At 41.4% G+C, this 13,580-nt stretch overlaps 1 pseudogene; it reads left to right on the top strand.

Annotated features, from left to right (window-relative positions):
* The first annotated feature begins 6,070 nt into the window (after positions 1 to 6,070).
* LOC109675120 (peptidyl-prolyl cis-trans isomerase A pseudogene) lies at positions 6,071 to 13,216 on the top strand (annotated as a pseudogene).
* Positions 13,217 to 13,580: the final 364 nt, after the last annotated feature.

Here is a 13,580-nt window from a genome sequence, read left to right as displayed (position 1 = left end):
AATTGTTTCGAGGAAAAGTCAGTTCACATCTTTTAATTAATAAACCATTTGGTACATATATCATGCTGTTGATTAGTTGTCATGTTCAATTAAGCATCCAATAAGATTATAGCATTACTATATCTCTAAGTGTCTTAAATTACAGGTCCATGCTCCTCCTTTTTTATCTCTTGTACTTTTTCAATGGACAAATCCCATAGGCTGTTCTATAGAATTTCTCATGTTCCTCCTTGCCTGTTTTCATCCTCTTGTTGTTATCTGACTGCTTTCTACACATTTCCTATGAACTCACATTTACACCTGATTGTTGACCTTAACCTGACCCTAACCCTGACCCTGACCCTACCCTTGACCCTGACCCTGACCCTGACCCTCACCCTCACCCTCACCCTCACCTTCACCCTGGCCTTGATCCTGCCCCTCACCCTAACCCTCACACTGACCATGACCCTCACCCTCACCCTGACCCTCACCCTGACCCTGACCCTGACCCTCACCCTCACCCTCACCCTCACCCTGACCCTGACCCTGACCCTCACCCTCACCCTGACCCTCACCCTCACCCTGACCCTGACCCTAAACCCTAAACTCTGACCCTAAACCCTAAACCCTGAGCCTGACCCTGACCCTGACCCTGACCCTCACCCTGACCCTGACCCTGACCCTCACCCTCACCCTGACCCTCACCCTCACCCTCACCCTGACCCTAAACCCTAAACTCTCACCCTAAACCCTAAACCCTGAGCCTGACCCTGACCCTGACCCTAAACCCTGACCCTAAACCCTAAACCCTGACCCTGACCATGACCCTGACCATGACCCTGACCCTAACCCTAACCCTGACCCTGAACCTGACCCTGACCCTGACCCTAAACCCTGACCCTAAACCCTAAACCCTGACTCTGACCCTGACCCTAAACCCTAAACCCTGAACCTGACCCTGACCCTAACCCTCACCCTGACCCTGACCCTCACCCTCACCCTGACCCTCACCCTCACCTTCACCCTGACCCTAAACCCTAAACTCTCACCCTAAACCCTAAACCCTGAGCCTGACCCTGACCCTGACCCTAAACCCTGACCATGACCCTGACCCTAAACCCTAAACCCTGACCCTGACCCTGACCCTGACCATGACCCTGACCCTAACCCTGACCCTGACCCTGACCCTAACCCTGACCCTAACCCTAACCCTGACCCTGAACCTGACCCTGACCCTGACCCTAAACCCTGACCCTAAACCCTAAACCCTGACTCTGACCCTGACCCTGACCCTAAACCCTTAACCCTGAACCTGACCCTGACCCTAAACCCTCACCCTGACCCTGACCCTGACCCTGACCCTGACCCAACAACAACCGCCAGATATGGGCTTGTAACCTGGCCCCCTCTGCAAGCCTGTGTTATCAAAAAAAAAAAAAGAAAATGGTAAGATCACCTCTCCTCTCACTACTTCTCAGCAGGACCTGATCTCAGTCGGAGTCTCAGAAAATGCAACCAAGACCAGAGTACCCTGTTACAAGCTGTAAAAGCCTGAAATTCTGCCTGCCAGGTTGCCCACCCTGCCATGTGGTACCACAGATCCTCAGCACCCTTCAGAGCCTTGCTGCAAACTCCATTCTTTCATTTCATACATACCATGTTTCAAGGCTGAGAATGGATACAGGTCTTACTTGTACAATGAAATACAACACGAATCAGTTTCATTTTCTAACTTCCATATTTAAACAGTGACCAGGTGATATTAATTTTTAAGACTTTGTTTCTTTGAGCACTTTTACATGCCCAGCAAAAGTGTTCAGTAAGTGTAGGGTTCCCATTGCCTCCCTGATCCTATACATACACAGGGCCTCTCCTGCTATCACCATCACACCCAGAGTCGTCCCTCTGCTGTGCTGAACACTCACTGACATCGCAAAGTCCACCATCCACTTTAGGGTTCATTCTTGGTCATCCTAGAACATTGGACAAATGGATAATCATGTAACCACCATCATTATGTCATACAGAATTGCGTTGCAGTCCTAAAAATCTGTGCTCTGCCCCCTTCATCCCTAGGTTTAAATCCCTATTAAAAGACATTTTGAAAACTTAATGTTTCAAGACAGATGTGGTGGCGTATGCCTGTGGTTTGAACAGCTTGGGAGGCTGAGACAGGAGGATCTCTTCAATCCAGTAGTTTGAAGTCAGCTTGAGCAACACTGTAAGACCTATTTAAAAAAAATCATAGATTTATGATGTTCTCTGCAGTTTGACAACTAAAAGAATGTTGAGTTCTCATTGCCGTTGAATATATGTGCTTTTCTTAATGCACACTAACTCCAAAGAAAGACCATCAGAGTACAATTGTGTATTGTGCTAGCCAAATTGTAGGAGCAAATACTAGAAAGAATACATCTTTCATATTGCCCACCTTGAAGCTGCCTTTTGTGTTTCCTGTAAGTGTATTCACTCTATTCACTGGACAGCCATGGAAACCAGCAGCCAAGGTGTTTTTATTAAGTTCTCACTGAAAAAGCTTAACACAGTTTAGCAGCTTTCCTCTATGATACAGAAGCATAAACCCTGCTCCCTCCCTGATGCCCTCAGGCTTCTCTTTATTTGTACAGAGCTGTCTCATGAGCTCTTGTTCTACCAACCACACTGGGAGAGACTGGAGGTTCAGAAAGGATAAACAATAGAACACATACATGCATAAAGTTTGGCCCAAGTGTGCTGGGCACTTGGATGGAGATGCACAACAGCCTTGTTGCTTCTTTTCTTCTCTACTCTTTAAGGCCTTACTTCTAAAGTCTTTCTTTTCTTTTCTTTAAAGTTTCTTTCCTTAGACTCGCTCTGTCTCATGTATTTTCTTACCTTTCTTTACTATAATCTCTTTGCCCTCAAACTTGCCCTGTCCCATATTCCTTTTAAAGTCTAGGGGCTCAGACTTGAAGACAAACAACAGCACCCATGTCTAAAAACTGCATTAGCATAACTCTTAAAGTCTCGGTCCTTAGACTTGCACTGTCCCATTTCTCTTCAGCTTTTCTATAGCTTAGCTTTTCTAAACTCTACGTACACAGTTCTCAGTGCAGACTTGCACTGTCCCATGTTCCCTTTAATCTCTAGCATAACTCAGCAGCAGCAGCAGCAGCCTGTCATTCTCACAGCAGCCCGCCAATCAATCCATCCCCCATCAAAAACCTTCCATCAATCCACCCACCCTTGTGCAAACTCCTTGGCAGTTCTCAGCAGTAAACTTCCTCCTTGGATGGATCTCTCCCTTTGAATCTGGAAGCAGGGAGAGGGACCTGTGAAATGCCATTCCTTTACTTATAGCATACATTAATTAGACAAAGGGGTTTCATTGTGATATTTCCATAGATGGTATAAAGTAATTTTATCAAATTCATCACCTCTATTATACTCTGTTAGACTCCCCTCTCCTCCCCTTTTCAAACAGCATTTAGGGGCCTTCATTATGCTATCTTCACACACCCTCACACACTCACAGATACACATACAAGATGTACTTCCATCATGTTCAACCCCCAGCACCCTCTTTATTTCACCTCTCCCCTCCTCCTGGTCCCTCCCAGACAGTCCCATGTTCATGATCATTATTGTTATTGGCATCATCATCATTTTAGGTCTAGACTCCACATATAAGTGAAAAACACCGTATTTGAATTTTTGAGCTTAGCTTCCCTAACCCACATGATGAACTCCAGTGCCACCCATTTTCCTGCAAATGACATAATTTCCGTCTTATTCATAGCTTAATAATACTCCATTGTGAATATATATCACATTTTCTTTATCCATTCATTGATTCATTGATTCATTTGATTGTTGGCTGCTGTGAACATGGATAAATATGGGTGTGCAAGTAACTCTCTTGTATGTTGACTTATACTCCTTCAAATATACACCCAAGAGTAATATTGCAGGGTTATAAGGCAGTTCTGTTTTTAGTTTTTTGATGACTCTCCATACTGATTTACATAGTGCTTGAATTAATTTACATTTCCACCAAGAGTGTACAAATGTTCTTAGAAGGGACCCATTCTTGTTTAATTCATTGTTTACTATGCCAAGTTATCCTGCATGTTGGAAGGCTATGTGACAGAGAAATGGGGACTGAGCCAGAAAAGAACAACCAGGAAAGCAAGCAGAACTGTGGAGAAATCAGAGCACAGATGCAACTCTACAACAAAGATGCCAGCAAGACAAGGCCAAAGTTGTCCAGTCCAGGCCAGACCAGGTACTAAGACCAAAAGGAAGGAAGGAAGAAAGGAAGGAAGGAAGGAAGGAAGGAAGGAAGGAAGGAAGGAAGGAAGGAAGGAAGGAAGGAAGGAAGGAAGGAAAAAAGGAAGAGAGGGAGGGAGGAAAAAAGAGGGAAGGAAGGAGGGAGGGAGGACACTCTAAGAGAGCTGGACACTGTGCAGTGGTACAACAACAGAGCCATAGGAAATTAAAGGGCAATAAAAGGAAGAGAGGGCTGTCCATGAGAACAGGGCTAGTGAGAAGAACAGTAGAAATCTAGCAGCCTGGAAAGTCAAGCAATGGTGTGCTAGATTCTACTCACAGTGGTTCATGATCCTCCTTTGTCATATTTTCAGGATTTTTATAATCTAGTTAGCAACATGAAATTTGGCTACAGTGTACTTTGCTATAGAAATTGGCAAATCCAGATGTCTATACCCCTCCACCAATTTCCCAGCACACCCCTGGCTGCAATACTCCTAGGCTCCAGTAACTTGAAATCCTAAAGATCCCAAAGATCCAACATAGGAGGTGATTTAACAGCAAAATCTACTGTTCTTCTGTGTTCTGAACGAGCTGCTACCTAAAAATATCATGGATGTAGCTCCAGTCTGCCTCACACTATTCTTAGGTGGAGGATCCCTGTAAAAGAGAAGTAGCAATCACTTAGACTAGTAGTTCTAAAACTGGGGTCCCTAGCTCAGCAGAAATTCAGTTCTCCTGCTCCTTTCTACACTTGCTTAACTAGAAACCTGTGTTTTAGCAAAGCCTTCCAGATGATCTTGTAGTTGCTGACTTTAAGAACCACTGGGCTGCCCAGGAGTGGTGTTTTGCACCTATAATCCTAGTGACTCAAGAGGCAGAGATTAGGAAGATTGCAGTTTGAGGCCAGACCAAGCAAAAAGTTAGTGAGACGCACCCCACCCCCATCTTAACAAGTCAGTATTCCATGGTGGCATGTGCCTGTGATCTCCGCAGCCCAGAGAACCATAGGTACGAAAAGCTCAGTCCAGGCTGACCCAGGCAAACACAAGAGACCCTATCTCAAAAACAACCTAAAAGCAAAAAGGCAATGGCTCAAGTTGCAGAGTACCTGGCACAAGGCCCTGAATTCAAACCCCAGTACATTGAAAAATGCAGAGAAGACTGGGTGCAGAAATCACACCTATAACCCCAGCTACTCAAGTGGAGATCAGGAGGATAATGATTCAAGGCCAGCCTGTGCCAAAACTTAACAAGACCCCAAATTTCAAAAAACAAAAACAACAGAGCAGGCATGGTGGCATACACCTATTATCCAGCTATTTGGAGGCCATAAGCAGGAAGATCATGGTTGGAGGTCAACCTGAGCAAAAATGAGGACCTACCTGAAAAATAACTAAACCAAGTGGTAGAGAGCATTACACCAAAAAAAGGAGAATTTTATTGAATCACAGTTGATGGGAATTCTTATTCTTAATAAGGTGCCTGACAAGTACTCACCCTAGTCTGGTTAAGAGTATATGTTACTAATGTACTTATACTAAGAATCTATAAATAAATCAAGAAACCCTGAGGGAAACAGCAACTCAAAGGGTTCATGAAAGCTAATCACCTTATCTGCTTACTGGCCTAGGACCCTTGAAGGGCAACATTTGTGAATAGCCTGCATGTGAATCCTACCCGCTGTATCATCTTGGACTTCAATTTCCCCAAATGCAAAGTAGCAATAGTAAAATCTGCCCCTCTGGGTAACTGGGTCATTTACCAATAGTGCACATAAAGTTCCATTAGGAGAACATATACTCAACTCTTGTTTTCTAAATTTTCCCCCTAAAGTTCCATGATAAGCGCTGTAATTTTCCCAAGTGAACTGTGTGTGTGCTGCATCAATCGCAGTGGGTATCTATCACTCAAATTCAAGCTTTTTGTTTGTTTCTTTGTTCTAGAACCGATCCTACACTGTGCAGGGAACCCTAAGTTTTCAGGTAACATTTCATCTAGAAAAAAAATAGAAAACTTGTGTATGCTCCATTCCAAAAATGTCAATAGAGCATTTTCTTGTTTTCATTAGTTTCTTATTCTGCATCAGTGATATTAAAGATTTCATTATCAATACCTGTTTGTTGGATATGTTAAGATGTTGCTAATTTTCTTTGATTAATGTTAAACAGTGCTTGAGAATTATCCAAATTCAAGAATGCAGAGGCTTCACATGATAAGTTCAGGCCTATAATCACAGCTCCTCTGGAGGTAGAGGTAAGAGGACGGCGGCCTGAGGCCAGTCCAGGCATGAGACCCTATCTGAAAAAGCAAAAGGATTGGGGGAGTGGCTAAAGTATTAGAGCACTTGCCTAGCAACCCTGAGATCCTGAATTCAAACCCCAGAATTGCAAAACAAACAAACAAACAAAACCATAGATTAATGGGAAACCAGACTCCTCCACCCTCCAGTGCTATTTCCAGAACAGTTTTTCCATAGCAGACAGATGCCCTCTGAAAACATGAATTCTTGCAAACTTCTTGAGAGTGGAGACTACTAATTTGTCATTTACAGGAAGACAGAAAACTGGATCCTTCCATGCATCAGTTGTTCACTGAGCCATTTGAGGGCTTTGCTAGACCACGAGCCTGTGAAAGTCCTTGTCTCCAAAGACTCCTACACATGCCAACAGTGAATCACATGGAATGCAGAGAGCTCTCCCATGCTTAGAATATGAGCTTGTGCAAAGCAAGAAGCAAGAACAGTTCTTGTTAGGGCCCAAAGATAGATGAGACCACCAGCTTCATATAATTCAAGTTGATTTCATGATAGTCACTTATTTCACAAGGAGAAGTCCAAACTTCTGTCGAGTGAGTACATGTATCAGTTAAAACTCTTGGGTTGCAATTAAGGGGAACAATTCAAGTGGCTGTAGACCTACAAGAAGGGATGGACTCAGAAATGCTTTATGAAGCTCTCAAGTTTGAATACCATGAGAGCTCTTTGAAGAATGGTGCCCATAGCCAGAAAGACCTCAGATATGCAATCATTTCTCTCTGCCCACCTCTGTTTCTTGCATATCTCTTTCATTACCCAACCTCTCAAGGCATAGGACAGAATGAATGCTCCACAGCATCTGTATCTCCTCTAAACCAAATCAATCAAGTCCCTGGAGCTGCACCGTGTAGAACAGCCATGCGGTTGCAGCCCACAAGGCTGGTGAGCTGGAGTTCTCAGGGAAAGTGAATGGAAATGTGGGTGAGATATCCATCTTCTAATGGATTCAGCTGGAACATAGAATAAGGACATAGCCTTTGCCATGAAGAAACTTACAGTTCAGTCACACAGATATCCACAGAAAAGCAGAAATACCCTTAGCCCTGAGAGAGAAGGAAGTTAAGTGCTACAGGATGTCAAGAGAGAAGCATGGCTTCAGGTTGGGAAGGGAGGGAAGATGGTGGAGGAAATGGAAATAAACTGAGCTTTAAAGGATAATTTCAACTGTACAAGAATGGGAAGCCCAAACCCAAGTGGGGAAGGAAAGTCTAAGGGGTAATTAGACACCATCCATTGAGACAAAACCTAGTCATAACCAGGTTCCAGAAATTAACTGAGACAAGCAGATCAGAACCAGAGCTGGCATGAGTTAGTACTGACATTTTCCTTTTTATGTGCACAAGGACAACTGTGAGCCTCTCAAGACACTATCTGTGCAGAATGACTTGTGACCCGTTCTGCAGCAACTTTTTCAACAAGCCACTCACACCCTCCCTGGTAATGATCATTCTCTCTGGTCTAGAGTAATTAACCTCTGGTGAGTAGTTTGCCATGTGCCAGACATTGTGCTGCTCTACTTCCTCGACTGATTTCTAGGTTAGTACAATGAAATCAGTGTCACTATTTCCCATGCACATATGAGGAAGCCAAGGCTTAGGTTAAGCAAGCTGTTTAGGGTCACACAGCAAGTGGCAGATACAGGTTTTGTGGCACCAACACCAGCATCCACAGTCACTTTAACATCTACCTTCCAAGTATTCTGTCATTTACTTGTCACCTTGTGGTCACAAAACTAGCACAGACACATCACATTTTTGTTCGGCTGTCCTGCTGGCCTCAGCTAACTCTTGGTACCTAATTTTATCCTGTTTTCATGTCAATAGTTCCACTAAGAAAATGAGTTATACTTACAGGCTGCAAGCATCTGACAAGGGTGGACTGAGAATGGTAAATCCATGAAAATTGCTGGTAGAAATTAAAACACCAAAACCTAGTCATTTTCCACCACGATTTTTGTCTTCTGCATGACTTTTGTGTTCTGAGCTTTTAAAATCAGCATGACGGTCTACTTTCATTTGCAAAACTTCTCACTATAAGCTTGGGTGAATGCTTTTGAAGGCAAAGAAGAATTCTGCATTTAGCACAGGTCAAAAAGGTACTGTGTTTACCTAAATTTCTCTCATTTATATACAAAGATCATTTTAAGCAGTATTTGTGTCAATAATTCCAAACTCATAAATTAGATACAAGTATAAGAAATGCATGTGATTGCTTTCAAGTTATTCTTTCTTCTCTGATTATAAAAACATGGCCCTAAAACTATTAGCCTTGATTTACCTAATTTCCCATTGTCATGTTCTATGTCTCCACTTGCTGTGACTTTGTTAATGTGCTAATTAAATTTGGTTTCCTTTATTGTACATTTTGCTCCCAGCAAAATAAGAAATTTCTATGGGAATCATGCTTTCCTCAAATGTAGCTCAAAATTAACAGGACAAATGCCTGTGAGAGTAGAAGATATAATCTTTGGGTTGAACTGTCTAACCTACAATTCCATTTGAACAACTAAACATATTTATGAGGTGCAAGAGGCAAGTTTCAAAGGGAAGTCCAGCTGTGCAGTGTGCCTTGCTTTTACCACTGGAGCTGGCACCACAGTGAGCGTGCTTGTGTGTGGGGACACTGTAGACAGCAAACGCTGAGAATAATGTGCTTATATGAATTACCCAAGGCTACTTTTAGCTTGAATTTATATCTTGTTTATTGAATTGATTTATCCAGCATCTTCATTGTTTTTTATGTTGACATTGCTTCTGATTTTCATTTTGAAATTCTACAAAATGGCCTACAGTCCTGCTATTGTCTGGAATAATGAATGTTTCTTGAAAGAGATAGTCTATTGCTTCAATTTGCAAATTAAGCTGCAACATAATCCATTGTTAATACTTAAAATTTTAATTTCATATTATTGAAAGGGCTCTTTTAGATTTATTTGCACATGGATTTTTATCATCTATTACTCTCATGCATACATTAGCTAAGTTTTTCCTAAAACTGGAATTCAGAGTTGTTCTGAATCTCTTTCCACTCACAGTGTCCATGTATCTTTTACGTTAGTTTTGCTTTCACTCTGGACCTGCAATAGTCCCAGACACATAGTGAGCATTGGCTGAATGGTTCCTGTTAGTAGTGCCGCTCTACTGTGTGGGAGTGCTCTGTGAATGTAAACTACTGAATGATTAAGATAAAAAACTACACCCAGCTTCAATTATAGCAATATTTAGGAAAATGTATCTGTTTGGTCTCAAACAAATGGAAAATTGAGACTTGAGTTCATAGTAATTATACAGGTAATTCAAGTGTACCAATCCAAAAGTGTATTCAATCTTTTCCCCAAGATGGAGAAAAGATTCAGCTACTGTTATGTTAGTCATAGTTAAGTAAAGCCACCCCACCAAGAATCAGCTTGGAATACAACCCCATGATGGCAAAATCATGGTTGTAGACAGTATGACTGTAAGCAGACTGCAGTATGATCCATGGACAAAGATTCTACATTGTAAAAAGCAGAACCATGTTACCACAACACACTTACTAGAATGTCTAAAATCTGAAACACTGACAACACAAAATGCTGGAGAATTGTGGAACAATGGGGACTCCCAATGATTGATGGTGAGAAAGCAAATGGTGTGCCCACCTTAGAAGGCAATTGGGCAGCTTTGTACAAAGCTAAACGTACTCTCAGCGTATGACTCCACAATCGCACTCCTTGGCATTGGTCCAAATGAGTTTGAAAAACTTTTCTACACACAAATGTTTATACCAGCTTTATTCATAAATGCCCAAACTTGGTAGTGACAAAGAACTATTAAGCCATGAAAATACATAGAAGAAAACCAAATGCATAGTAATAAGTGAAAAGATGTCAATCTGAAACGTTTACGTACTTTGTGGTCCTAACTCCATGACATTCGGAAAAGACAAACCTATGGACAGAGTAAAATGATCAGGGTTTAGTGGGTCCAGAACTCTTTTTACCTATAAAGGTAATTTTGTGATAATTGAAAACAAATTCATAAAGTTTTTAGCTTAAGTAATTATATTATATCAATGATAATGTCTTGATTTACTAGTCATGACGTGGTTATGTAAGAGAAAGCCCTTGTTCTCAGGAAATAAAAACTGAGGTGTTCAACAGTTACAATGTTTCCAATTATTCTCAAATGGCTCAGAAAAATAGTACAGACGTACACAAACAGTGGAAATAATAAAGTCCATGTGGTAAGACATTAAGACTTAGAGTGAGTTAAAGGACTATAATAGTTCTATCCACTATTTTTATAACACTGTTGTAAGACTAAAATTTTTCAGAATTTTAAAAACACAAAAATTGAAAAAAAACACCTCAAAAAACATTAAAGAGCACATAAGGAATATTAAACTCACTTGGAACCAGTGAGGTTACTTTATATTCCCTTCCTCACTTTCTCATTACTGACATGCACACTTATAGAAATATAATCAGAGTGCTTCCTTCTTTCTGCCTTTTTTTTAACCCAACATTATTTCATTGCAACAATCTCTGCCTAGGCTACTTTTCAGAGACAGCTCAGGATCTCACCATATGGCTGTGCCTTGGTGACTTAGCTACCTTCCTATTACTAAAATGTTTCACTATTTCTCAGACTTTTAATAATTCCTTAGTATTTGTTATGTTTTAAATATGAAATGTTCCCCACAGGCTCATGTGTTAAAAGCTCAGGTAACCAACTGCTGGCACTATTTTGGGAAAGTCAGGAGATTCTAGCAAATGGAGCCTAGATAGAGGAAATGGGTCACTGGGGATGGTTCTTAGGGGTATCTCATCGCTGGCCCCTTCCTGTCTCCCTCTTTCTGCTTCCTGCCCCATGGGGTGAGTAGCCTCTGCCTCATAATCGTACTGCCATGATATTCCGCTTTACCACAATTGAGCCAAGCAATCATGGACCAAGCCCTCTGAAATTGAGAGCCTTTATGTTGTTTATGTCAGGCATTTATCACCGCTAAGCAAAATTAACTATGAAAGTACTTTTATTTTATTATACAAAAATATAAGGCGTCAGTGCTACTACTGTTACCAATTGTGCCCTGCCCTGCTCTTGTACCTGCTGCAGTTCATCTCGTGCTCCTCTCTGGCACATCCACTCAGTAACCATAACACCACAGAACCATTTCTCAGAGAGGTCAACTGGCTGGCTCCTGCATCTTTACTTTAGGTGTGGACCTGGTTTTGAATCTTGACCATGTCATTTACCAGATGTTTGATCTTATACAAGCTATTGAATCTATTTTAGCATCTGCTTACTTCTGATTTACCCAAGTCCTTCTTGAAAGCTTGGCCATATATCTCTACCTATGTGTGCTAACCAAACTGTTGGTACTTACTTACTCTGTTGTTTTGTTTCCTCTGTTTACAGAGGATCTCTTAAATCTCATTCCAATTTACCTCACTAAATTAACAAAGTTAACAATAAACTAACACTTCAAGTTTCCGTGTTAGAATGGGATAACATCTATCAACAGGGAGGGCTATGTTTTGCATACATCAGTACTTTGAGATTCAGTGAACAAGCATTTTAGAATCAGATTACTCTGGAGTTACATATTTAGGTATTTCACTTACTAGCTGTGTGACCTTTAGCAAATCACTTAACTTGTCTGAATATCAGTCACTGTATCTGTAAAATGGGAATAATAATAGCTATATTAGACAGTCGCATTAAAAGGCTAAGGGTGCTATGCTGTTCGTGGTGGCATACACCTATAATCTCAGCACTTGAGAGGTGGAGGCAGGAGGGATCAAAAGTTCAAGGCCAGCCTGGGCTACACAGTGAGACCCTGTTTCAAACAAAAATTAAACAAACTAAATGGATTAGGGTTAAATGAAGTGTACACAAAATAATTTGTGAACTTTTAATCACTTTATAGATAGACTATATAAGATATCAGATATAGATATTACATATATGTTTCATATAAGTAAAGTTGTCTAATTATACAATATCTATAAGGATAATGCAGTTGTTATACAGATTAACTGGCTAAAACTGAAAACCTGCGAGATAAAGATGCTCTCTGAAGAGGTCAGGAACTGCTCAACATCACCTTGGGTTGTGTGGCCAGTGCCCACAATAGGGAAAATTGCTTTTTGTTTTTAAGCTCAAGCAGCGTTAATCAGGCCCTGAGGGAAAACTAAACTGATCAAGTGATAATTTTTTAGTAGGGAGTATACCAGTGATCCTGAGGGCTGGTCAGCTCTCAGGCTGCATCTGCTTTGAGCTGTTTGCAGACCAATTTCCAAAAACAGCAGAACACTTCTGTGCTCTTACCACTTGGAGAGAAAGGATTTGGTTATAAGGTTTCTTACTTTCACAGAATTATTCCAGGATTCATGTTCCAGAGTGGTGACTTCACATACCATACTGGCTCTGGGGGCATGGGGAGATTTTGGTGATGAGAGCTTCATCCCAAAGCTCTATACAGGCCCAGGCATCTTGTCCATGACAAATGCTTCATGTTCCCAGTTTTTCATCTGCACTGCCAAGACTGAGTGGTTGAATGGCAGACATGTGGTCTTGCAGAAGGTGAAAGATGGTATTAACATCTTGGAAGCCATGGAGGGTTTTGTCCAGTAAGACCACCAAGACCAGCAAGAATATTGCCATTGCCAGCTGTAGACAACTCTAATACATATGATTTGTGCTTATCTTAACCACCAGGCCAGTCCTTATGTCACTCAGGAGAGCACCCTCCACCCCACCTGCTCACAAAATCCTATTATCTTTGTGCTCTTGGAGCAGTTCATTGGGTTCCATATTTCCTTATTCCTCTCCAAGTCTAGTTGGATTGCAGAGTTATATTTATGATTATGAATAAAAGCTAAATAATACTTCTCCCCAAACAAAAATAAGGTGAATATGATTTTATACACAATTTTTGGGAGGTGGTAGAGACCAAACCCAGGGCTTCACACATGCTCAGCAAGAACTCTAACCCTGAGCTATATCCCCAGCCCTTGTTACACAAAAATTATATTTAATAATTCAATTTT

The sequence above is a fragment of the Castor canadensis genome, chromosome 19 (assembly GCF_047511655.1).
Source record: "Castor canadensis chromosome 19, mCasCan1.hap1v2, whole genome shotgun sequence".
Taxonomy (NCBI): domain Eukaryota; kingdom Metazoa; phylum Chordata; class Mammalia; order Rodentia; family Castoridae; genus Castor; species Castor canadensis.
Note: the sequence above shows the minus strand (reverse complement) of the source record. Positions and strands in the feature narration are given on the sequence as shown.